We start from the raw sequence: 25,547 nt of genomic DNA on the forward strand, positions 1-25,547 counted from the left end.
CAACACCAGCCCAAAAATCATTCATTCGTTCCCAATATGTAACGCAAACCAACACTTTTTGGTTGATGCGGAAAACAAATATCATGACGCAGCAATGAAATATTATATTTTGGTGGAGCGTAAATTTCAATTGCAAAATATCAAATTGAGCGCAGTAATATTTGTTTGAAAAAAGCGGGTATAGTTGAAAATTTACTCAGTTGGATCCAACAATTATCGTGCGGGTGAAAATTGACTGCCAGGCATTTTTCAATTTTTATGGAAATGAAAAGATTTATAGCTTATTTTAGCAACACTATAATTTTGTGAAATTTAAAACCTATTTGATAGTTTTAAATTTCATAAAATTCCTGAATGTTTTTTTCTGTTCTTCTAAATTTGTGTTTATATTTCTTCCGACTTCAAGAATTTAAGCTGAAAATTCTTGCGATGAAGTTGTGGCACTTTTCAATTTAAATAAATGAACAGAAATCCGTGATGCGTTAACAATCACGTCGTTAGCGCTTGCCTTCTCTTACGATTGGACTCCCAGCAATTTGTAAATGTCATTTTACTGTTGACTTCTCGACTAATCCTTGAAGTCAAATTGAGCAGAACGTAATTTGAAATTAACCATCCAAAATGAAGACGTCACTTCACAGATTACGCAAATCCATCTTATACTCATTTTTTAAACTATATCTCGGAGTAGATTTTGTCTGTTCCCGTTTCTTGGGTGAGAAGTATTGATTTTCACGTTAAGCAATTTGCAACTTTTCCCTCCCGTTTCCAGGTTTGCAGCATAATGGCCATGTTTCTCCGTCAAGTAAAGACATCAACACGCAAGCGGTCGCAAATTAGAGGCCTGCAGCGGACGGGATTGAGCCATGAATGCATTATTTACGTATAATCGCGGCGCAGCACGCCACGCTTTTTTATCGCTATTCTCACCCCTGTAATCTGAGGGTGGTGAGAAGGGGCGGCGCGATGGATCGCCCCTGCGTAAATGGGATTCGGGCTGTTTCGCATTTATTTATCGCCGGCGCTGGGAGCACAAAGGTGCCTTCGGAGACGCTGCCCGGGGATTTCGCGGCCGTTAATCTGGTGAGGAAATTTATCGCGCGCGCCGCGCGGCGACAAAGGCGGCGAGAGATCTGCAGCAATTAGCCACGAACAAAGACACCCCTGGCCAAGAGGGTGCGAGCAGCCAAGGTGCTCACTTCAGAGACGCTCTCCGTTTTGTGTGTGCAAACTGTTTGTCTTCCGAGTCCCGTTTGGGACGGATAAAACACCATGACTGCTATCTCTATTTTCTTTCTGTTAGGCAAAAAGGTATAAACAAGCTGGTGTTATGCGTCTGTGTTAGTGCCATTGTAATTTAGTATTTAATTTAATAAGAGAATAAATATATAACAATTTTACTCGTTTTATGCTGGATTGTTTGTGGATTAAAATAGGTTGAAGATATACGACAAAAATTAAAAAAGGGGTCTGTAAATGTGATTTTTCCACATAAAACAGGGTCGACTAGGTTTGAATAGTATGGAGTACACGCAATTTTTGGACCTAACTTCAGAAATGACACTTGGGCAGCAACCACATCCGCGAAGCCTGACGTAATTGAAATGTGTTTAGACTTGCAAAGCGGACGAGCTATTGGAAGCAAAACCAATTTTCCATAATATAACGTATAACGCCGTCATGTAGGACGCATGTGTGTGTTTGTAAGCAAATGCACCGCCTTCTTGGTTTGCATCTTCATTATTCATTACGTAATCCGAGCGGTTTGCATCAATTTCTGAGAACACTTCCGACCTCCTTACGAAATAGGGCGAATTAGCACTTTATGATCAAAACTTGTCGATATTAAATCTCTATTTAATACTGCATAATATATTAACAATGCAAAAGCAGAAGATAACGTGATAATTCAAATATAGTCGGGAGAGCAAAGTTTGCTTAGTAGGACTGGAAAGACATGCAACGTTTAGATTATGCCGAGAGACAATTAATTTTCGTTCCCGTTCAATCCAGCGCGGAGCAAGGCTGAAAAATTAGCTTTGTAAGCATACACCAGTGCTAATGTTTAATTTGGTTAAGGAAGTGAAATTAAAAACACTTTTACCCAACTAATAAAATTGCGATTAAGAGTAATTTTTTTAGAAAACTGGCTGCAAAGTTAGCGTGCTTTTCAAATGGGGAGGACTGTTTCCCTACTTGAAATCTTATTTTATTTATTTCAACAAAATAAAAAGTTTCTCCGAAAAGTATCAGACACTGAGAGGAATCGAAATCTGCCAAGAAAATGTGGACAAGCGCAGTAAATTTTGTAGAAAATTGGTGAAATTTGAATTTGAATTGTAGCTCGAGATCCTCTTTCGATTATTGCATATTGTAATACCAATTGTTAAAACTAAATATTTTACCTAAAAATTAAAAGCAAAATCAAAATTGTTGCTCTGTATCAATCTACTTTAATATGTACGTATTCCAACAGGTGCCAAGTGTTCTCCAGCGCTACAGGACAACGAAATTAACGAAATTAAGTTTCATTTAGAGAGCGAGGACATTTTCTCCTCTCCGTGAAACAAAGCGTTCATGCGCGTCCTGCAATTATTCTCGCTCACGGATCGAGGTCTTAATTCTGCATTCATTGCCGTCGCCACTGCCGACACCTAGGGAATAAATTAATTGCAATCAGCGTTTCATTCACTAGGAAAAGTGTGGGGCAAACTGCGTACCCCGGTTGACAAAAGGATTAATGCAAATACGAACAAGTGCTATGCGCCTTGGCGTTCGGAAAATTATTTCCAACGCACGTTCGAATGCGATCATCTGGAATTAACACACACTCGACTCTGTTCCCCTTCACAGCAGAGCTGAAAAGGATTAAAGCGCACTATTTGTTTCCCCCGGATAGAATTGAGGTCATGCAAGCACTTGAGCGAAAACTGATTTCTATATTGTTTCATTGGCATTTTACTCTGTTAGAAATTATAACTAGCTCAGAAAAAATTCAGGAATTACCACGCAAAAATGAGCAGGAAAACAATTAAATCGGTTTTATGGAGAACACACATTTTATTTATTCCGTGCTTTCACGTTCAATGCAGAATTTTCTATTTTAGTAAGCATCATTTCGTGGTGAGATAATAGGATTAATATTGTACGCATTTTCCGATGATTTACAGGAATATAATTTAGCAATTGGTATCATATATGCAATTGCAATTGTTACAAAAATAGGCGTATATTTTGTCGATACAATTTGGACGTACGTTTCTCATGCTCAATTTTGCTAAAAGCCACATTTTACTGAAAATTGTTTGTATATTAGGGCCAAAACATCGATATTTTATGGCTTTTGAGCTACAAATAATGCCAGGTGTCAAAAGAATCGGGATGATAGAGCAATTTAGCAGTTGAAGTGACTGATTGACTCAACGATACAAGGAAGCAATTTAAGGTTATTTACAATTGTTGTCTACAATAAGCAGTTTAAACAATTTGTTCTGCAATGTGCAATAATTGAAAGCGGACTTTGCTACAGTTTAAATTTTGCCGATTTTCTCCAAAATTTAGAGCGTTTGATTTATCCAGCGGTGTTTGAGGGAAACTCTTGTTGCTAAATAAAATATAATTTCAAAAAGGGAGACAGTCCTCACCATTGAAAAGCATGCTAATTTAACTAAAAATAAATTCACTGCTACCTGGGTCAGTTTTGGCTTTAAAGAGGATTGATGCTGCAATACTTGTTGCTAAAAATTGCTGAAAATTATTGTTGCCAATACATAAGAATATCCCTAAGCTTTCTGTTGAAGCCAAAATTTACCTAATTGGAAGTTGCACTGTAAAATTTTTGAGGGAAAAAGGCTGCAATGTTAGCATGCTTTTCAAATGGTGAGGACTGTCACCCTGCTTAAAATTTGATTTTATTTCCAAACAAAGAGTTTACCCAAAAAGTGTCTTACACTATTGAAAAGATCTTGTCGAGAGGAATTGAAATTCTCCAAGAAAATGAGGTAAATTATTGTACATACTGTAAATTTTGGAGAAAATTTGAAAAATTAAAATTTTCACTATAGGAAAATATCCTTTTTGGATTGTTGCAAATTATAGAACAAATTGTTTATCGATCAACTGCATTCATTGCATCCAACAATTCACATAATTTTCAATCCACCTTAAATAAATCCTTATACATAGGGATTAGTAATGCATTGGCAACAAGGATTTTCCGAGGTTTTGCATAGTACTATAATCCTCTTTAAACTGCCAATCACTTCAAATCTGACTGGTTTATCTAATACTTTGAGTTTCAAAACGACAAATCCTTTGCACAGCTTTTACCTAAACCCCTTTCAAATTCGCAAAATCTTGCTTGGAGTTAATTCTAGCGGGACTATTGTTATGTCGAAATCAAAGGAGGCATAGTCGGTATTCAGCAGCATGCCCTTCTGTCTCTTCTGCAAATGTGTCACGCGAGGCTTGGATAATCGCTTTTGTGCTGCGAACGTGAGCGATTCATGAAACGATGTTACGGGCAAAGTCACACACACACGTACAGGACCAGAATCATGCTCGACGTGCAGCCCTAGCAGCAGCCCCAACATAGTTTGCGCTGGTCATTAGCATGCCTCGATAAGCGGCTTGTCAATTTCCGCCAGCCAAACTCGATCTATATATGAACACCCAGATCGGGCTTATGAACTAGCTACTTGCAATTAATATCAAGTTCGAGTGTCCTTTGTATATTCAGTCGACCGAACGAGGTGCTTGACAGTCGACAGTCAGGCAATAGTTTGATTTGGTTTTATGAATGAGTGGCAGAGCGGTGTTTTCACTGTTCAAAAAATGGTAAAATGCTAAATGCAAATCAATAATCCATTCGTCACAGTTGTTTGTTTTTATACAAATTAAAAAGTGGAAGCCATGGCAGGCGCGTCATAGTGTCGTATATTTGTGGAAAAGATTACTTCCAGTTCTAGTCAACCGTTGCAAGGTGGGTGACAAAAAATTCAGCATTCATTTGGCAAATTTCAAAAAACTACTTCCCAATATATTTATTATAACTTTCTGTGAAAAAGAGAGAAAATTTAGTGCAAAGTACATCCACAAAGGAGCTCGAGTCAGCTAGTTTGTGCAGCATTCTAAATTTTATGAATTTTTACAAAGAGAGTGCCTTTTTAAAAAAATCTGAATTGAATTAAAAACATCAATTGATATTTTTTTAAATTTTATTTTGGGACGAAACATGTCGAGGCAAATAAATAATATAACTTTCAATAAAGAAAACTGTAAAAAAACGATTGCAAGTCCATTTAAAATAATTTAAAGATGCGTGAAAGTATTATTTGTTTTAATTAAATTAGAGGCAGAATATTTATTCAATTTCCCTCGCATAAAATAAGAAAAAAGTGGAGGATTGACAGAAAAGTTTCTTTGTCAGCCAATTAGAGTGCATCTTGGCAGCAAATACTGGGGAGAATTTTTTCCTTCGTCTTCAAGTTTCAACTCAATGGGTTAAAATTTTTAATGAAAGAACTAAAGTATATATACATCGACCAAAATTAAAAAAAAAAATCTCTGAAAAAGACAGCAATTCTCTTAAGCAGAGGGAAATGTTGTGGCGCTGATTGTGAGATGGGAGATGGTTTAGCACCACGATTAATAATAGCCTATCAACCTTAATGCTAGTTTGCATAAATTGCCGACGCACATTAAAACGGATTTGGCTCACTTAATTACACGGCATCATCGATTCGGCTGCTGGCTCTCGGTCACAGGTCCCTGTACAAATCACCAAGATTACGTAACCCTCCCCAAGATTATCTGCAATTTATTTTCCAACCTGCCTTCATCAACAACTGGACTCTCTCGCTTTTTGTCGGCGCATAACCTATTTAATGGCCCTTCTCTGTGTATTAGTAGAGCAGGATTTTTTAAGTTTAATAACGGCAAAATCTCACAGGCAGAGCAATAAACTTGTTGAGATTTCACGAAATGTAGTGGAAGTCTACTTTGGTGCATCTGGATGAAACTACCGCGGGGGTAGACGGCAGGAAGTGAACTTGTTGCTTTATTTTCCAGGAAACTTTGCATTCTGCGAACGCTCTTAAAACTTTTAATAATCTATCTTGAGGCTCTTTCCTTTCGCTTTCAAATCGGATGCTGGTCAAAAGGAAAATGGTGTCTTTTGGAATTATCTTTTTCAATGCTGAGGAAAAAAGAGTTTTGCATTGACTTTTATATATTTTAAATAAATACAGCGTTTCTTAAAAAACGAACACACACACACTCGTTTCTCATTTAATTTTAAAAAAATTTGAAATTATACCTAAGCGCAACACAACCTAATGTGAAATATTAACATATCAAGAAAATCCATATAATTTCTTGACAATGCCATATTTTTACATTGGTGTGTGTTGCTTGGGGATTCCTTCTTAAGTTGTTATTTTAATAATATACTTGGTAATAGTAAATCAATTTGAGCCCTTCATCAAGCAAACATATTTAACCTTGTGTGACGAACTTCAAGATCTTCAAACATTTAAAAAATCAATTTAAGAAATATGAAAAAACAATATACCATTTAATTTTTGTCTCCTGAAACCAGTTACGTTTAAATTCCCAGATAAACTGTATTACTCTTTATATTCCTCTTTTATGTGTCAAGTCTTCACCCAATTTCGTGAAATGAAATTTCATCAAGACGAGTCTAAAAGGCAACTTTTGGGATTGATGCTCATGGGAGCGTCGGATTCAAGGAGTCTCAGCAGGCGGAAAGTGCGAAATTTCATCCCCGCGTGTCTTTCATAAAGGAGGAAAAATGGCTTCGAGGTAGGGGCGTTGGCCTCTGAAATATTACACCGCCGATGAGCGTGCGGCAGGCGGTTGGGAAGCTGTACAAAGAACATTACCGCGTCTTTTCTCGGCGACGAGACGACGTCGACGAAAGAGCACCACTCGCGGTTCCGCCCGGCAAATAAATCGTACACAGACTCGTCAGCGGTGATTCAATCTGTCGAGACCGCGGGAAATAAGCGTGAATTCGATTTCGGTTGCTGCTGCTGGCGGCGATTCATTTGTCAAACCGGCCAACCGCATTATGCCGGCCGTCGTTCGCTTTTTGCGCGCTCTGCCGGCCAATTTCGCACGACCGGCCAATAAATTGAAATTTCGCGCACGCCGGCAATCAGGCAAATTTGTTTACAAAGTAATGTAGCTACCATAGTTTGCCGTGCATATTTGTGACAATATCAAGTAATTTTCTGAACTTCCAATCGTTGCAGGAATAGGGGCATCTAATTTGCATGGAGAACAGTAAAAATAGTCGACTTTTCTTCTGAGAAAACCAACCTCCAGTTCACAGCACCTTTGACATTTGCATAGCAAAGCCGAATAATTTGATACCGAGATGGATTTGCCTTCAAAAGCTTCGGCCTCTAGGCTTCCTGAGTTATCTCATTACTTGTCAGCTTTATTAGTTGCAAGGAACTTAGAGCAAAGCAGCAGTTGACCATTTTCGCTCTTTGACTCCTCGACTGCTGCGGCCGCTATATTCACGACTCCAGAAGTCCTCAACTTCAGAGGCAGAGAGGGTCTCGAAATTTAGATAAAGGGAAATGTTTGTTTTTTGGTGCCAGAACAACGGCAGAAGGGAGAGTTCTCGGCTGCACGTTATCTGGGCTTCCAAATTTCATGCTTGACTCTGGGCAATTCTAAATTCAAGAACAAGAGTTTCAAGTGAAATGCAAGGCATCCTTTAAATTGTGGGATCCTGTGCTTTGAGGTGTTTGCGTTGCGATTTCGGTATCAGGGGAACGAGTTCACCGCAACATCTTTTGTGTCAGCAAAGATAAAGGTGGCGTATTTCTTTTGCAACAGCAAAGGTGTGAGACATAATGCTGATGGATTTACTTATTCTTACAAAATTTTTTTCGCCACGTCAGGAGCAGTAGAAACCCATCCACTATTTCTCAGTGGAATGAAAAAAATATGCAAAGCACCCCATTTGAATGAATTTTTCATCCAGTTGGAATATCAACAACAAAGAGGTCCAATTGTAATTAATTTAATGCCAATGCATATTGCCATCCTCCAGGCGCATAAAATGGGAATTTTATACAGCTATTGCTCAAAAGCGGATTTCCTTTTCCAGCCTCATATCCATATGCCAATTATCTTTTGCGCCTGCGGTGCCAGCAGTAGAAAAAAGTTCTTCCGTCGGCCGAGAGCAACTTTTTTATTGCTTAATAATGTGCCGCTTGCAGAGAATACTCAAAGTTTTTTAATCTCTTTTTGGCGTGAGCGAGAGTTACGCGTGAAAAGGATGAGAAATATGATTGTAACTCTTTCTCTCTCCTCCGCTCGAGTCACGAGCCGTGCAAATTCACGCTGTTTGCACAAAAATAAAACGTGGCAGCGCGCGGATCAGCATTTTTGATCGCAATTACTTCAACATGCGCTGATTTTGCTCTCTTTCCCTATAGTCTGTTTGGCTTCGGCGCGGGAATCCGCGCTGCTGATGAGACGTGGATGGAAAATCGATGCCATCTTTCAGGCAGTGTGGGAATATAATATAAGAAAAAAAAGTTGGCTCTAATCTTACAGACGTTGTGTTCTTAGTAAAATGAGATTTAACGGAATTAATAGCGGTGTTGCACCGATATCGGCGCTCGTCAGGCCTGGTTCAGGATTAATTTTCGCTCCTTGCACATTCTTTTCACGACTCGCGTAACACTTTCCAGCAGCGTGAACAATCATTTTCCATTTTTCGCCTGAGTGGCCGAGAGTATTTCGCGGTGTGGGCTCCAAATCGATTCTTGTAATTGCGGGACTGTGTTTGCCGAATGGGTTGCCTCCAATCCAACCAGGTACCAATGGGAAAACATTGCAACTTTTTCCATCAATGTTTCATCACCAATCGTCAAGATTTAAAACTAGTGGCTCAGCTTTTCCATTGTTAATATTTTTGGACAGCGCGTGCATTCAAACCATTTCGTTTATTATTCAAGGTTAAGAATGTTACATTAATATATTAAGAGAATAAAGGCAGAAAATCTGGGAAAGTTCTCGAAATTATAGATCGAAAAATTTGGTTCAACACTAATATAAAAAATAAAGACGGAGATAATGGCCCTTTTATTAAAAATATTGTTGAAACCGCCAATGATAATTTATTCTCTCATAATTGCACTTATATGTTATGTATAAATTCAAACATTGTCTTCACTCTTGAACGTCAAGTTTCGGCATTTAATCCGTAATGAAAGTTGAGTGGGATCTATTATGAGCTGTGTTCGCTAACGACTTCAACGAAAAGCGGCTTAACAGAGCAAATACGGCAGTGAGAATTGAAGATTTCCTCATACGAACGTACGAGCAAATCATAATCGAGAGAACTCCATCAGAGATATAGTCATTAAATTGTGCAAGTTGGTAAGACACGTTGTTGTTGGTAAAGAACGTCTTGTCACTTTGGAGAACATCCACTTTTCCCATTACTCTCGCTCGGGCTGATTTGCCGCCGCCGCCGCCACCGCTGCCGCCTCCTCTCGGAGGCAGGAAAACAAGGAGATAGCGCAAAAAAGCGCGCACGCACGCGTTGTTTGCCCGGATAAATTGACACTCGCTCAAATTGGCTCTGGCACCGAAATAATGCAAGCCCGAGAGAGAGGATAAGCTCATTATCGCGACGCTTTTTGCATTTTGGTTGCTTGCCACACTCCATTATGCTCGGCGCGGCGATTTCCATACGTAAAGTGCTCCTTCCGCGGCCAAATCACTCTTTTTTAGCCGAGGACAAACAAGCACTCACTCGCGAAAACACTGGAACAGCTTTGACCTCTTTTCCGGCCCCCAGACGTTTCAATTGACTAGGCGCCGAAACTGCAGTCAGATTTATTTGTATGCATGAGTTTTTCAAACGTCTTTTATATCTTGGAAAATTTTCTAAGCTATATATATATATATATATATATATATATATTCAATTGAATCAAGGATCAACATCAAGGTGGATACTGTTGACGAAATGAATTCCATTCGTTTTTATGCTAAAAAATACTCTACTTCTACTCCCATAAGCGAATCAATCAGGCATCATCTTAAGAAATTTACCTCCTATTAAAATGCTGGGGTAACTTGGCCCCTCCAATTTAATTTTAACATCATTTGCCTCAGATGAGAAAAGCCGCGGCAAACTTAATGAGATGCAAAGTTACAAATAAAAATCTAGATTTTATTTAGACTAACGTTTACTCTGATTTTTCAAAGGGTTCTAATTTTTAAAAATTAAAAATTCGCATTCCACGCCAAGTTTTCCTGTTATTAATTTCAACTAATTATTAGACTATGAACTATGTGAAATATTCCCTCGATGCAACTGATCTGTGCATTTATTTAACTCATTAAAATTACTTCCGAAAAGTGTCATTTTAAAATTTAACCATCATACATTTTTCAATGGCCTAAACGAGTCATCGTCATGTCTTGAGAATTGGAATAATAATTAATAAGGTCATTTTTTAAAAAATTTGTTCCCTCTCAGAGCTTTTGACTTCTATTTTCAGGTATTATTCCATGGATTGGGGAAAAACAGACATTTCTCTCTAGAAAAAATTCTCGTGGTGGATATTAGACGGACTGTTGAATAAACCCTTAATTGCTTGTTTATTTCCATTAAAAAGGTACTGCTTATTTTGACCAATTAGTTGAATGAAATGACCCTCCGTCCTTACTGTTTGACACTCCGAAGAAGTTGGAGGGAGCGCTCTTAATTCAATTAATTTATCATTACTTTGTCTCCACCATTCCAGGTCAAAGGAGTTTCCTCGAATGAGATAGAATTCTGATGTACTGAGTGGTGCTAAAACAACCATTGCAACTGAGACACGAGTCTCAGAAATTATTTGCAGACGAGCAAGTAGGTTTATTTGCAAAATTGTATTTGATTCATCAATTAATGTGATTTGAAAGGCCTTTGTGCTTTGTGCTCTCTGCAGACCGATTCAGCGAATTATTTGCACTGCGTTTCGAGATCACTTATGTTTGACGTTCGTATATTGTGCAAGTGCGCCATTAAAATCGTGCCTCTCGGTCTAGAATATTACTTGTATTTTTTTTTTGTTTTTTTATCTTTTTATCCCTGTCTGAGGACCGGGAAGGGCGCGCACTGCACTGGCACGAATGCTGAAACCCGGGTCCCAATAACACCGCGAACGGAAAAAATGGGCGCGCCAGGCCGCATAGGGACCCAGCCCACTCAAGGGCCATTGAATTAATAATCTAATTTATTTAACATTAAAGTATACAACAGAATCATCACAATGAAAAGCAAAAATTTGGAGTTCAAAATTTCATATTTGTGGCCCTTAATGAATTTACGTTGTTTTTAACACAATTCAAGAAATGTTAAAATGCAATATGCAAATTACCGTTGATACAAATACAGCCATTCGTCGCAGTTATTTGTTTTTAAATTAAACATAGTGGGAAGCATGGCAGACGTGTTTATTTGCGAAAAAAGCCCACTTCCACTTCTGGTCAACCATTGCAGGGGTGACAAAAAATTTAGCATCTATTTGGCACATTTAAAAAAACCAAGCTTTGAAATGAATTTTTCATACTTTTCTGTGTAAGAGAGAGTAAGTTTAGCGCGAAGATCATCCACGATTATTGACAGAATTCATCGGCGTTCTTGGCAAAGTTAAAAAAATTCTGTACCTTCCTTTTGTCTAACTATGAGAAGTGACAGAAAGCAAGTCAGGCATTTTGTCTGGCGGTGGTGTACAGCCGGTTGCATAGAATTCCCAGCGCGCCGCCCAACTTTTCGCGAATCGAATCAGCAGCAGCAGCAGCAGCGACTTTTCATAATCGCAGCTTAGCAATTGAGAAACGGGCCCGCCGAGGCTTGAGCCTGAAATTTATTCTCGGTCGCACACGCACCGCAAAAAGCGGCCAAAGCGAGACACGCGCTTTCTTTCCCCCGCTTTTATCTTTTTTTGTTCTCACTTTCCGCGTGCAAACACAATAAATAAAAGCGCGCGCCTCTGTTCCGTGTCTCCGCGATGAAAAATTCAGCGGGCATTATTTTCCGCCCGGCCATTTTTGCTCTGGGGCCTAAATTGCGTTAAACGCGCTCGTGTCTCGACTATTTCTGCCTGTTTGCTCTCTTTTCTCTCGCTCTGGAGCAAACCGGTGACCGAAATCAATTTGTTTTTCCGCCGCACCGCAGGACACCTTTGCCTTTTGGCACCTTTTGCTTAGTGTCTCGTCCGTAAAAACACAGAGGAGAGGCTGGTAGGGGAAAAAGGAGAGAAGAGCTGTATCTTGAAATGAGAATATATTTGCGGAACTCGGAATAGACTCGCGAAAGGCAAATCACTTTTCATTTTCGAGTGGAGAACTTACTTAGAATAACAATCAACTTCAAATTAAGCCAGAGGTTCGATTTAAGTGTTTTAAGAACAATTTGAATAGTCAAGTGTGTACCAATGAGCTCGTTCAAATTGCTGTAATGCCTTACTAAGTATTACAAGAAAACTTTTAATATTATATATATACATATAAGATGGTTGTGAATTTACTGAATTCATTCAGTCTGCCCTAATTTGAATTTAATTATGTGGCTGGTATTTTTCAATTCAATAATTTTTACGATTTATAACTGGGTTAAAAAACTGACAAAATGGTTCAAATTTGATTTGAAATAGTTTTTTATTAATCAAAATTAATTGTATATTTATATAGGCAATATTTAAATATTTGAGTTGTTTTTTATGAGAAAAGTGATTTTTTTCCCCTAAATGGTTTTATCTGGGCTCAAACTCTTGATCAAAGTGGAAAAACACCACGCATGAGATGATGAAAATTTCTTATTGTATTCATTTTTATCAAGTTTTGCTTGCAATTCTTTTTATTTTGAAAACAAGGAATCTGTGTGCAGATGTGCCGGGCGATTGCAGGTTAGCCGCGATGCTTGGGATTGGGCGAAATTTCAATTCCAGCCAGTGCTCCAATTGATTCTCATATATTTATCTCCTTGCAAATATTTTGGAATTTCACGTACTGACCGCTCACGCAAATGGAAAAATTTTCCCATTTTTTACATCTTCTTTATGCTTGTTACACTTCAAAAGTACAGAAAAGCTATCAATATATGAATAGAAAGAAAACATATTGCAACAGCAAAGGGAAACAAAACATTGTTAAATTGTTTACCTTCCATTTTCATCCATATTATTTTTAGGCCTGTCCCCGACTGACATGATCGAATTTTGCACGATTTCCCTTCCACTAGGTGATGCACGCGTGGTGCTGTTTATTGCTCTTTATGGCTGTCAACACTCGTGAGCCAAGCGCAGACTAAACAGTTTAAACAAATTTGCGAGCGACAATTTGTGTTGTATAATAAGGAACACACTAGCAGAGTAATCTAGTTGAGCGCGACAGAATTAATTATGCCAGTTCGCGTGTGTACGTATGTTGAAAGGAGGTAAAATATTGACTTAATGCTCATAAGAATTTCGAAAGAAGCCTCCGTTTATCTCGCGTCAGGATATTGAATTTTTCATCGCGCCCCGCAAATAAGAACAGTGAAATCCACCCTGTCAAGAAAACGTTGGGGAAACTTTTCCAGCGTGAGACCGGTCTAATCTCCCACGCACACCTGAATCTTTTGTCTTTTTTAAAAGGCACTTAGAATAATGGAAGGTTTAATATTTCACAACACCGTTTTGGCTCCGCAAACTTCGTCTTATGGCCTGAACTGAAATCTGTCACTTTTTTACGGAAGGAAAAGTTTTCTACAGAGATGAATGAGATCTTCTTTACTTCTAAATGTGTTCAATTTACAAGAGAAACGCACTTTTTAACGCGAAATATTTGTGTTTTTCGGGTCATTCGCTTAAGGTTTGATAAAATGTGACAATTCACAAAAGGATTTAATTACCGTTATTTATGGTTCGCTAGATCAACGCCTTTGATAATTAAAAGTCGAAATTTTAAAGTGCCCTAATTTCTCGAAAAGAGGTTGGATTTCAATAAATTTTACACTATTGGAATTAGCGAGACGAAAAGAATGAAGTGCCGCATTAGACTGTTGAAAAAATACAGGATGTTTTCCAAAATTTTCCATCGTAAACGTGTCCTAGACAGAATTGTAACGTCTTGTCTTGTTGTAGAGATAGATTTCATAAAATCAAGCTTATAATTTTCGCTATTTCAAAACTGCGTATTTGCGGGTTGTTTAACTTGCTGGTAAATACGAGTCAATTTTTTTAGTGGCTTTACCGGGAAATATCAGAGTGGAATTTTTTTCCAGAATATGTTTAAATTGCTAATCGACGTTGTAAAGAATCTTGCTCTACCACTCATATCCGCTGAATTAGATTCAAAGTAATTCTATTGGGGATCAGTAGAGCAACTATGCCCTATACATCCCAACATTATTAAGCAAAACTCGCACACCCCTTATGCAATTCGTCCATTTAGTAAAAAAAATCTTCAGGCGTAGAAAGACTTCAAAATTTGAACGCCCATAACTTCAAAAACAGCATTTTTTTTATCAAATTTCAACTCTGTAGGATGGCAGAATTTGAGTTTGGCCGCATACAGCTATATTTATTTACAAAAACTAAGACAAAAAATATAGGATCTATTCTATAAGAGTGGTACATCACCTTGCAATACCAATTAGTTACAAGTTTTCTCATTTATAGAGTCAAAGTTGATGTTAGATTTTACAAACTGGTTAAAGTTGCACATTCAGAAAATTAAGCTGCTTTCCAACCACCTTGAGAAATTCTGTTTCCTTTTATATCAAACCAAGATGACTTGGTAGGCTTATAAATAAGCATTTCAATCCTGCTTGATTCATTGAAAATAGCTACCTCTCCGTTCCTTCTATGAAGAAGTTTAATTAATTTATCGGCTGAAATCTTGGAGAAAATTAGCTCTTATCGCTCTGATTAATATCAGAAATTCATTTCATCAAACTCGATTTCATGCACAGAAGCAGCATCGCCATCAATCGGCTCGTGTAATGAATTGAAGAAAATCCTGAATCACAAGTTGACGCTCGAGGAAGAGGGAAATACAAAGAATTAATTCCGTTGGAAGCGTCAAAGCGCGCGCGGCCTCGATTTCTTGTGCGAAAGCGGTGAGTCACGTGAGCCGCATTAATTTGCGCCGAGAAACAAGCGAGATTTGGGGTGGTCGGGGGGAGTGAGTAGCACTCCATCATGCGTGCTATGACACAGCACAATCAAAGTGATACGGCGCCGACGGCGGCGGATCTGGCGATAGCGATCGGGAAATTGCGCGCCGCGTGCGGTGCGACCGACGAAGGCACCTGAGTGAGTGAAACGAGGAAATTGAGTCGTTCTCCACCAAACCGGGTAATGCACGACAATTCGTGGAATTCCAAATTCGCTTCTCTTCTGCCTCCGTCTCAATCTATGCCCTTGATGATGCGGGTTTCAATCTAAAGCCCTCTTCATCATTTCAGGGAAAATGAGTTTTTTTTTAAAGGTACCTGAAATTTTGATTCCACCAATAGTTTGCTCGAAAATAAAGCAGGACAGTAATTTTTTGTTGATAGAAGATGCCAATGAATAGGCAGAGGTAGAAGTTGTCAGAATTTTTCAGTTAAAATTGAATGCAGCTGGCGAGATTTAATTTAATCTGAAACACAATTTTTTGGTGAACACTAAAAAATCAATAAAAACGAAAGATTCTACTCCACACGACTCTTTAACAGGGGTTGGTTGAAAATTTAAAGTACAAATATATTTCGCATGTACTTGTACTGAACAGGCAGCTGTTTAAACCCCTCAGGCCTCACAAGCAACAGTTCTATACCTCACAAAGCAAAGCCAAATTCACGCCGCAGTGTTAGCGAAATTTGAAAATGGTTGACTGCACTCAATTGCTGAAATAGCTAGTTTAGAGTAAAAAAGGACATGTAACAGTGTGACAGTGTGTCACTGAATAATGCTTTTTGCATTAAAAAAAACTCCAACTTACGAAATTCACAAGCCCAACAATTATATTTCTTGGTGTGAATAAGTGATTTCAAAGGTAGAAATATCTGCTTTATTGTTTATGAGAATAAATTATTCAGTGAATTTTTCAATGGAAGCTGTTAACTGACACACTCAATCAAGAGGATTCTATTGAGAAAATAGAAAATGCCATGAATTAATTTTCCCCTTTTGGAAAATCACGTTGGAGAAATGAAAAAATTAAGAATTTACACATTTGCGTACATTTTCTTTGTAAATCCCTATAAAATTAAAAGAAAAATTGAATTAGAGATATTTATAAATTCTAGTTTTGAAGAAAATGACTTTCTTATCTAGTTTTAAATAGTCGATTTAGTAATGTATGGTTTCCTGGCTTCCAATACAATTTTTACTAGTCATATTATGTGTTCGTTGAATTACAAGTAAACCTGTAATTAAATCAATGAGGAGGCTCCGAAAAATAGATTTTTTAAGTTATTAATCCACTACAATTACTGCAAACAAACACATTTTACATGATACAAAAAAAAATCAAATCATGGCAAAGTACACTTATCCTCGGCTGGATTAAGCATAGGGAGGGAGTTGCTTTTTATGTGGAGAGAAGGACCATGAAGGAAAGAAGAGTGTATTCGAGTCTGCGTTTCGTTTCGTCAGGCGAGTGGGGGTAGAAAATAAGGGTTGCCACCCTCTTAACGAGTTAATGAAACAGGACAGGTATGCGTGCGTCGTGCGTCTCGCCCGCACCGATCTAATCTAATTGGCGACGTGTCGCAGCGACGTGCGAGAACGTAATTGCGTTCGGATTTTATCCGTTTAATCTCACCGCACATAATCGTTTCTCTCTCTTCCTTCTCTCGTTCGCTCGCCCCCGCTCTAACAGGTGATTTACGGCGCCGTGCAAATTCGATATAAAGAGGCCAGATACCGTGTTTAGCCCTTTAATATAAATTACATTAAATAGGCCCGTTGGATCACGTCCTAGCTGGGTGAAATTCAACGCACGTGTTGGTCGAGTAAATTTTGGAGCAAATCCGCCTCGATGTTGGTCGTTATTTAATATTGAGTATCGGCAATATTACAAAATAAAATACACCCTAGAGCTAAAAAGAGGTTCTGGCAGATTCAAGTCTGTCAAATTAATCTCGTAAGAGGGAAATTTGAAATTATTGTGCGTAAGTTAACATTGTGATAAAATAATAAATAGCTAAAGGTAGCACTGAAATTCCAATTTTGACTGTACGAGTTGATTTCTGAACGTGCCTAAAGTCAGCAGTAACGTTAGGCCTTTGGTGTTTTTGGCCATCACCTAGCAAAAATATTGTTACAATAACGCCGCAGACCAATCAGATAAGGGTGCGGTTCTCTGATTGGAAGTTGCAGAGCTGGCCTAAGATTGAGACACTAGCGCCCCATTGACAGCTAGTGCAAGCATTAAGGCAGTCCAGCAGTGGCCAGCAGCTAGACTGCTTGCTGTTTGACTCGCTTTCGCTGGATGTCACTGTGGCGCTGCTGTCTCGATCTACATCCAATCAGAGAACCACTCTCTTCTCTTCTCTGATTGGTCGGTGGCGCTCTGCTTGTGGCACTTTTTGGTAGGTTCAGACCAAAAACAGCTATAGTAACGGTTTCGACTTTCTCGAGTGATTCAGCTGCGCAACCTGATTCGACCCTCTGGAATTGTCCCTCTGGCACTATGTCCATGCTAAAGATTTTGAAGATTGCCGTGAATCTGACTCTTAATGGCTCGCATTGTTAAGGCACTCTGAGTAGTGTCAAAGAAATGGGAGGTATTTGAGCAGTTCGGAGTTCCAATGTCAGAGATGGCAAAAAGTGGTTAGTTTATAGGACTCAAAATGCTCAAATTGCTCAACGGGCTGGGAGGCTCACCGGCGCCGACTCGCTACTTGCTGGTTTGCACCTTTCCAGCATGCGTGATTTGGCTTCACTGGACGAATGTCTAGCGTTTCAATGCAGTCCTCGGTGCGGAGGCAAGTGGCCCTTCAGTGGGCTGGGTCCCTGTGCGGCCTGGTGCGCCCATGTTATCCGTTCGCGGTGTTATTGTGACCTGGGTTTCAGCATTCGTGCCAGTGCAGTGCGCGCCCTTCCCGGTCCGAGAGGACAGGGATAAAAAGAGCAAATAATACTTGCACTAGATATAAATAGCTGAAAGGAATTTAATTTTATAAAGTAGCATTTTATTTTAAAGTTTATTCTTTTACAACAAACGTTCTTTATCTATTAGAGGTGCAATTAGACGTTAAATGTTTTTAAGCCTAAATTCTAAGCAATTTGCGACATAATGTACAGCATGCGTATAGGAAAGTAATTAAAAGAAATTCGAAAGTCATATTTCCTTGTGCCATGGGGTGCGAATTGGGGTTAATTAAAATTAGCAAGTGCTTGCCTGCATTGCGGGGAGCAAGTTGGTCCAGCACCCACAGAATCCGTCTGCTGGGTGCGTTTAATTAAAACTAGAAAGTTGCCCCGCAGGAGAGCAGCAGAGAGGAAAGAAAAAGAGCTCCGAATGTCCCGGCCGTGCGGTGTTTTCATAAAAAGCTTTGTGCACTGTGTTCAACACTTTCCGAGAGATTCGCCTTCCGAAAATTAATTAACACACAACGAATATTAACTTTGGCTTCTCAGAACGGGACAAACAAAGCATTTAACTCGATCGAAGGCTCTTGTGGCAAGGGGGTGAAAAGTCCTACTAATGAGCCACTCGATGAAACGTCAACGAGCAGCATTCAGCGAGTTTAATTATCCATCGGGACAAGACCTGTTTTCTTTTAATCACGATGGCTGACTGGCGGGCACACAGTTGGCAGCAAAAAGTTATAATCTGATTAGTCCAAAGTGGATGCGATTATTGGCTGAGTTGTTCGAGAGCACTTTGCAAAATATGTAAAGGAGGATCAGTTGCGAGTGTAAGCGAAATTGCCCTGCTTGCGACTTGGATATGAAGAAGTTTTCTCCTTTTATCAAGTTAATGTCGGGCGAGAAAATGGGAAAAGTGTTTTTGCAGTCGTGGAATTGGATCTCCGCGCTGAATAAAAATGGAATTTGCGATAAAATTGGATATTATTCAATAATGCTCGTGGAATACAGGCAATTTCTCTTTTTCTCGTTGCTGTTGCAAAATAACAAAATATCTAGAAGAATTTTCAATCGATTTAATTTAATATTACTGCATTAATATGAGTTTTTAGTGAAATACCCGAGATCTAAGTAAGGGGAAATTTTCCATTTGCTTTTACTGTCAAAAAGTGAAAAGTAAAAATTGAGCAAGGAAATTTAGGAGACCAATTGGAGCACTGGTTTGTATTGAAATTTCAACTAATCTCAAGCCTCGTCAGCAAAGAACCACCAGTCGTCCGGCACATTTCTGCATACGGACTGACTGAAGAATTTTCTCTAAGGGGTGAGCGTGGCTCGTTCACACCCTATACCGATCGATTTTTGCTCTCCTCTGCAGCAATTTATAAAATTTCTTTTTTCAGGTTAAAAATTTGTAAGCGAATATCTTCTTCTTTTTCCCCCCTCGAGACTAATATTTTTCGGTTTGCCAAGAGAAGATACCAACTTTTCCGGCAAAACTGCTTGGGTCAGTTTAGCGGAGAATCGTGTCCAGCGCGATGAAAAGTTGCTTAATGTGGGTGGAAGGGTTGGCAAAAGTTTTGCGGCCTCTTTGTCGACTGCCGCCCAAGGGCTAGAAATGTCGCACGTGTTGCCTATTTCGCGGGGGTGGATTGGGCTCATCGGGCGCGATAAGTGGCAGGCGAGGGCGGACGGGACCGAATTTACGGGCCGCCCGCTAATGATTCTTATCTCCGCACACCCTTTCTTTCAATTACCTCCCAAGCAGCAGCACTCGCAAGCTTATTCTCTCCTAGTTCAGTGAAAATCGAGACTGCCGCAGTGTTATTCCCGAGCTCTTTTTTGGTCCTTTTTTATTATCTCATAAAAAGCTTTTGTCCTTCTTCTTCCTTTGGATTAAATTTCAATTCAGACGAAAATTGGGAAAATTGATCAATGATTATAGTCTACTTGTATTTCTCTTGCTCTTGATAATTTTCTGTTGGAATAATTTGAAGACTTTTTCTGATACGTTGCTCTAAACAAAAATATGATTTGCAACTATTATTTTCCCTTGATTTAGCGGCTCTCAAATTAAAATGAGTCCAAACATTTCATGAAAAGATCTTGAAACACCAGACTTTCCTCCCAAGAAAAATTTCTAAGGATTTAAAGTCATGCACTTAATTAAAACATAATATTTTGGGTGTGTTACGTTGTCATAGAACTTCGCCATCGTCAGTAAAACAGTTGTGTCGGGAGCCGGAAGTCGAGTGTTCGGTATTTATTATCCAACAACAGCGCTCAGGTTTGACGCTCGCCATTCATCTTGTTTATATAACTGGACGAAGACGGATCGCTTTTTTATCTCTGGCGCGTAATCACCTCTTGTTCACACGAGAGAGACCACCAAAGCGCTCAAGACATGAACGATTGCCTCCAAACGCCCACCTTTGCCTGCCTGCAGTATAACAAAAATATTTTTTCATCAAATCCAATTTATCAAAAAGCAACTATTTCCAAAGATCATCGGCTACTGCGCGGCAGAAAATTGGGAGTTTGTCTTTTTAAAACAAATTTTTCACATTTGTCGCTGCAATTGGGTGAGATTTGTCTTGGCTTTACTTCATCTTGGGCCTTGGGGCAATTCGTCCTCTCTCAGAACCAAGAGGATTAATCAAAATTTCGCTTATGTTCACTCGGTGGCAGCTGCTCTCCCGCGAGAACACTTAATATCCACACCCCACGCGCGCTTTGAAGTCGACGAATTAATTACGACGGGTTTTCCCACGAACGTGCTTTCCGTTTTGATTGCTGCGAACACATTCGTTTGCTGCTTTTCCATTCGCACGAAGCAGCAATTTTTCCCATGCAAATGAGGATTTCATGTAACGCTATCGTTGTCACGTTTCAGAACAATTGCAAGACTGAAAAATATGTTTCTGCTTTTCTTCTCATCTAAAAAGAGCAAAATGTCTCTATGATGGATTGGGAGATGCAATTATAGCGTGGATTTACACAGGACAGCGGTTGAAAAATATTAGGATTGTCGGCTAGAAAGGAGGTTGGTCAATGTGCATTAATAAAAAAGGACCTTAATACAGTTTAAATTCAAATTTTACCGATTTTCTCCAATTATACACAGCGTTTCATCAAATTTTCTTGCCATATTTCGGTTCCTCTCGCTGAGATCTATCCAATGGTGTGTGACAGACACACATTTCCGAGGAACTATTTGCTGTGAATTGTGAAATAAAATCAGTTTTCGAGTTGGGAGACAGTCCCTCATTTTTTGAAAAGCATGATAGCTTTGTAATCACTTTTCCTTAGAAATTAGTCTAGGTGCATTGGCAACTTTAGGATTTTCTGGGCTTTTGCAGTAACAATCTCCCTTAACACCAAAACTGTCAATTCTAATTGAGAAAACGAGGATACCCCTCTGCTCGGTGGATTGGGGAGAAAATTAAATAGCCCCTGTGGTTTCCAGATTTCCCCTTTGTCCCTTTTCTGTCGTCACTCCCTTTACCCTGCTCAGCCCCATGTGATTCGGGAGCTGCCCAATCGAGGCTAACTTTAGCCGCGCTGACTGAGCGCTGAATTGCGCACATAGAGAATTCCGAATTTGCATAAAATCGTCGATTCATCACGGCCAAGCCGGAGGTAGCAATAAACTGCTGGGGACACGGCTGCCGGGGACACGAATCAGGTGCCACGTCAATCACTCCGACGCGATTGATTTCGCCATTGTGTTTTCTAATACGTATAAATATATAACGAGGGATAGAGAGAGCAGGCCACTTTGCAGACAAAAGCCGAGATGAGAGTTTGGACCAAACGTGTATATATGTGCAGCACGACAACGGTTGACGCATTTGTTTGGCATTTCGCAGCGGCTGATTGATCGCACACATTGTCTGCCGGTCAATTTGCCCCAACCAGACACACGTCCTTTCCTCCAGCTCCTAGAGCCGACTTGACAGCATGGTGGAAATTCAATTTCGTTGCACTTGTTTGTTTTTCGATTTGTCCTTTTATCGAGTCCAATGCCTGGAGGAAATTCCAAAAGAAAATCACTAAAGTAGAGGCATCTTGAGAAAGAGAGGGGGCAAAATTTCCACTTAAACGCCTTAGTGAAATTTTCACAAATATTAAATTAAATTGTAAAAAAAATCAATTCCATCTTTACTTGAAATATTATGCCGTTTACATTTCTGGGTTTGCATGTCAAGCAAGCGACGAGCACTGTCTCCCCTATTGAAAATCATGGTTTTATTTCGTCAGATGAGAAAATTACCTCATAATTCGCACAATATTGGATATATATATATTGCGATGAAAGGAATCGAAAAATCACCAAAGAATAGTTTTTTTTGGGAGGGGGGAATTTGGCAAAATCTTAAATTTAACCGTTACTTGGTCCTCATTCTACAATATTGCTTATTGTATATTTTGGGGCTCACAAGCAATAAATTAAAGAGATGATTTGCCGGGCTAAAATTATGCAAAATTTTGTTCATTGTAGCCCTGGTAAAATTATTCAGCATTGCTAGTGTCACTGCCAAAACCAATCACAAGGAAGGATTTCGCAACGTTCCCTTGACTCCTCTGTTCCTTGCCGTTTACAAGCAGCGCCATTTCTTTTTATGGAATTGCAGGGGGAATTGTGCAGCTTAAACAAATGCCTCAAATGGTTTTACTGTAACTGATGGATGAGGTTCTGCGCATGCAGTTTCAAACCGAGCGAGACCGCCTTGGAATGGAGCGTCAAAAGGCGAGGAATTAGCACGGGAGAACGAATGGAATATATGGCTCGAGGTCAGCATATAAGATGCGGGTTGAAAAAGCGAAATAATGGTGAGGCAGCTGCGTACCTCGGTTTTCCATTACACACCCGCGCCTGAATAATGCTCTTTCACCTTTAAGGTCAGCAGCAGCAGCAGCAGCAGCAGAAGCGAGAAATTCCATTAATTTCCAACAAGAAAATATAGTAGTGCAAGTCCCGCGGGATAAAAGTCTGACTTTTCTGAATCTGCGCGCCGCTCAAATTTATCGCTTTAATTTTTTTCTCGACGCCCGACTTTTCTGCGCTCGTTTGCTGCCGCGCACAATGCGACAGCGTTTAGCCTTGAGTGCTTAATTTGGGTTTAATTGTCGCTTTCAAACTGCACATTCGCACCGAGACGGGTTGAATGACCATCACCTACATGATTTAAGCCTGTCTTAGTATTTTCAGGAAGAAAAAAGCAATGTTTTTGCTTCTTAAATAATAGCATGTCATGTTTGAAAATGTCAGAAAGGCACGATGACCGTAATCATTTATTCAAGATTTTTAAAATAGCTCTGGAATTTCTTTTTTGACAGTGCTGATCGATTCCTGAGGGTCATATTGGGTTAAAAAGCCGAATTAATTAATTGTGACATTAATATAAATTGTTCATTTAGGTGAAGATTTGACACGACGTTCTGAAAATCAGCGGAAACGTGAATCCGTTAATTTAGCGGTTTTAGGTCTGAATAACCAAGCAAAAAGTGTACCATTCAGAGAAGAGAGCGGTACTGGTGGATAATATTTTAGAATTTCGTAAATTGGGTTTTATGTTAATTTTATTTCTTTTTGCTAATTATTGTCCAGTAAACCTAAATAAAAAATTAAAAGCCGTAAAATGGTGACCGGATCTACATGAATAATCGATTGAAGTGTGGGAGTAAACAGGAGTTGCTTACACAGGTTATGCAAACGTTGCATTTATGTATTTATTCGTTCTTGTTCAATTTATTAACATGCAAGAGTACATTTCTGAATCTCTGAGCAGTTAGAGAGGTATTTTATGCACGTGCAAATCCAACTCAATTTTTAATCAAATCAATTACACAGCTATTTTTATTTGGCCTAAATCTAAATGCAATCAAAATTTCAAAAAATGAAACGTTAAAATGTTAGGTTTTTTGCGTTTTTTGTAATTTATTTGTGCTGCACAAAAATTTTTTATTCGACGAGAGAAGACAAGGATTGTTTTTATTTTAAGAGCTAGAGGATCTGTTCTTTTTCAAATAAGTTTTTCTTTTTTACAGGTGATTAAGCTAGTTAACTAATTGTGCGCTCAACGGTCCACCACTAATTAATTTCTTTCAAATTGCAAAAGCGACAAAAACGAATTTAATATTCTCACGTTTTTTCAGCTTTAATTTGTAATTGCTTGGTGGTAATTATGTGAGAGTGAGGCGCAAAAAGCTATTAATAATTGTGCCGCTGCAAGTCGACTAAGTGGCCGGCTGAATTTGCATCTGCCTCCCCCGAGAGGGTTTTGCGTGGGTCGGGCGAAGCTCTCGGCGCAGAAAATTGATTCATATACATCGGTGTGAGAGATTCCATTTGCTGCCGCAGCGCATTATTCATAGTTTGCGCGCTCAAGTTTTCAGCAACACTCTTTCGCAAAGCGCGACATAAATCTCGCCGATTGACATGCAAAAGAGAATTTTAATAGAAAAATTCCTCGCTGAACAGAATATTCCGCGGAACATTTTTGTGTTTGCCCTCTTAATTCGCGGGAGCGGAAACAGATATGTGAGTGTGGTTGGTTTGTGCCGGTATATCGATTGCTCTCTTCCAGGTTTCTCTCTCTCTCTCTCTTCTCTCTGTACGACCACCCGCATGAACATCTGCGGCAGTTAGTTTGAATTGCGCCGCTCGTCTCTTCTTTTATTTATACATTTCTCGGTGGTGGAAGCAAAACGGACATTACAACTTTAGTCCAGCATAGCAAAGCTGCTTTTGTGCGTCAGGGCCGAAGAACGAGCCGTCGTTTGCGCTATTTTTTGCCGCCGCCAGACGCCGTCGCCGCTGGATTTCTTGTGTTTGCTTATACGCTCCCCAGTCGTTGTTTTCATCGCTTAAAGAGAAATTAATTGGTTCTAAGAGCTGGTTAAGACAGAACTCATGCTCCCCGCATTCCTCTGCATCGAAACAAAAGGACCGGGGAGTTTACAGATATTTTTTATTTCAAATAAGTAGAGCATCGAGATTCGTCCTGGCTACACCAGCATTGAAAATTTAAAAACTATCAAAGTTTCCAGAACAAATCGTATAGAGCTAACAGCAACTAGAATTCTCATCATATCTTTAAATTTCCACTTGGAAGTCCATCCTGTGAAAGAACCAGATGTAATTTATTATTTTAATATTCGTTTGAGACCAAAAATGCCATCAATGGCTTACTGCGTCGTGGATGATAGGAGAGCCAATCATTCAAACCGCAGATTTTCTCCTAATGAAACTTGAGAGGAAGAAAATATTCACATGTTATAAGATTTGCTTGCATCCATTGGAACACACGTAAATGATGGAGAAAGCTAAATCCCAACCCTGTTTTGGTTGCATGTAATATGAAAAAAATCTATCTGCAATTTAATTAAGAGCCTGAAAGCTCTGAAAGCAACAAATGTTTGTCCTTGGGTACCGTG

At 39.3% G+C, this 25,547-nt stretch overlaps 1 protein-coding gene across 1 annotated transcript in view; it reads right to left on the reverse strand.

Annotated features, from left to right (window-relative positions):
- LOC135948239 (neuropeptide CCHamide-1 receptor-like) overlaps positions 1–25,547 on the reverse strand; it is a 71,962-nt gene that overhangs the window by 18,686 nt on the left and 27,729 nt on the right. The gene's annotated exons all lie outside the window — the stretch shown is intronic.

The sequence above is a fragment of the Cloeon dipterum genome, chromosome 1 (assembly GCF_949628265.1).
Source record: "Cloeon dipterum chromosome 1, ieCloDipt1.1, whole genome shotgun sequence".
Lineage (NCBI taxonomy): Eukaryota > Metazoa > Arthropoda > Insecta > Ephemeroptera > Baetidae > Cloeon > Cloeon dipterum.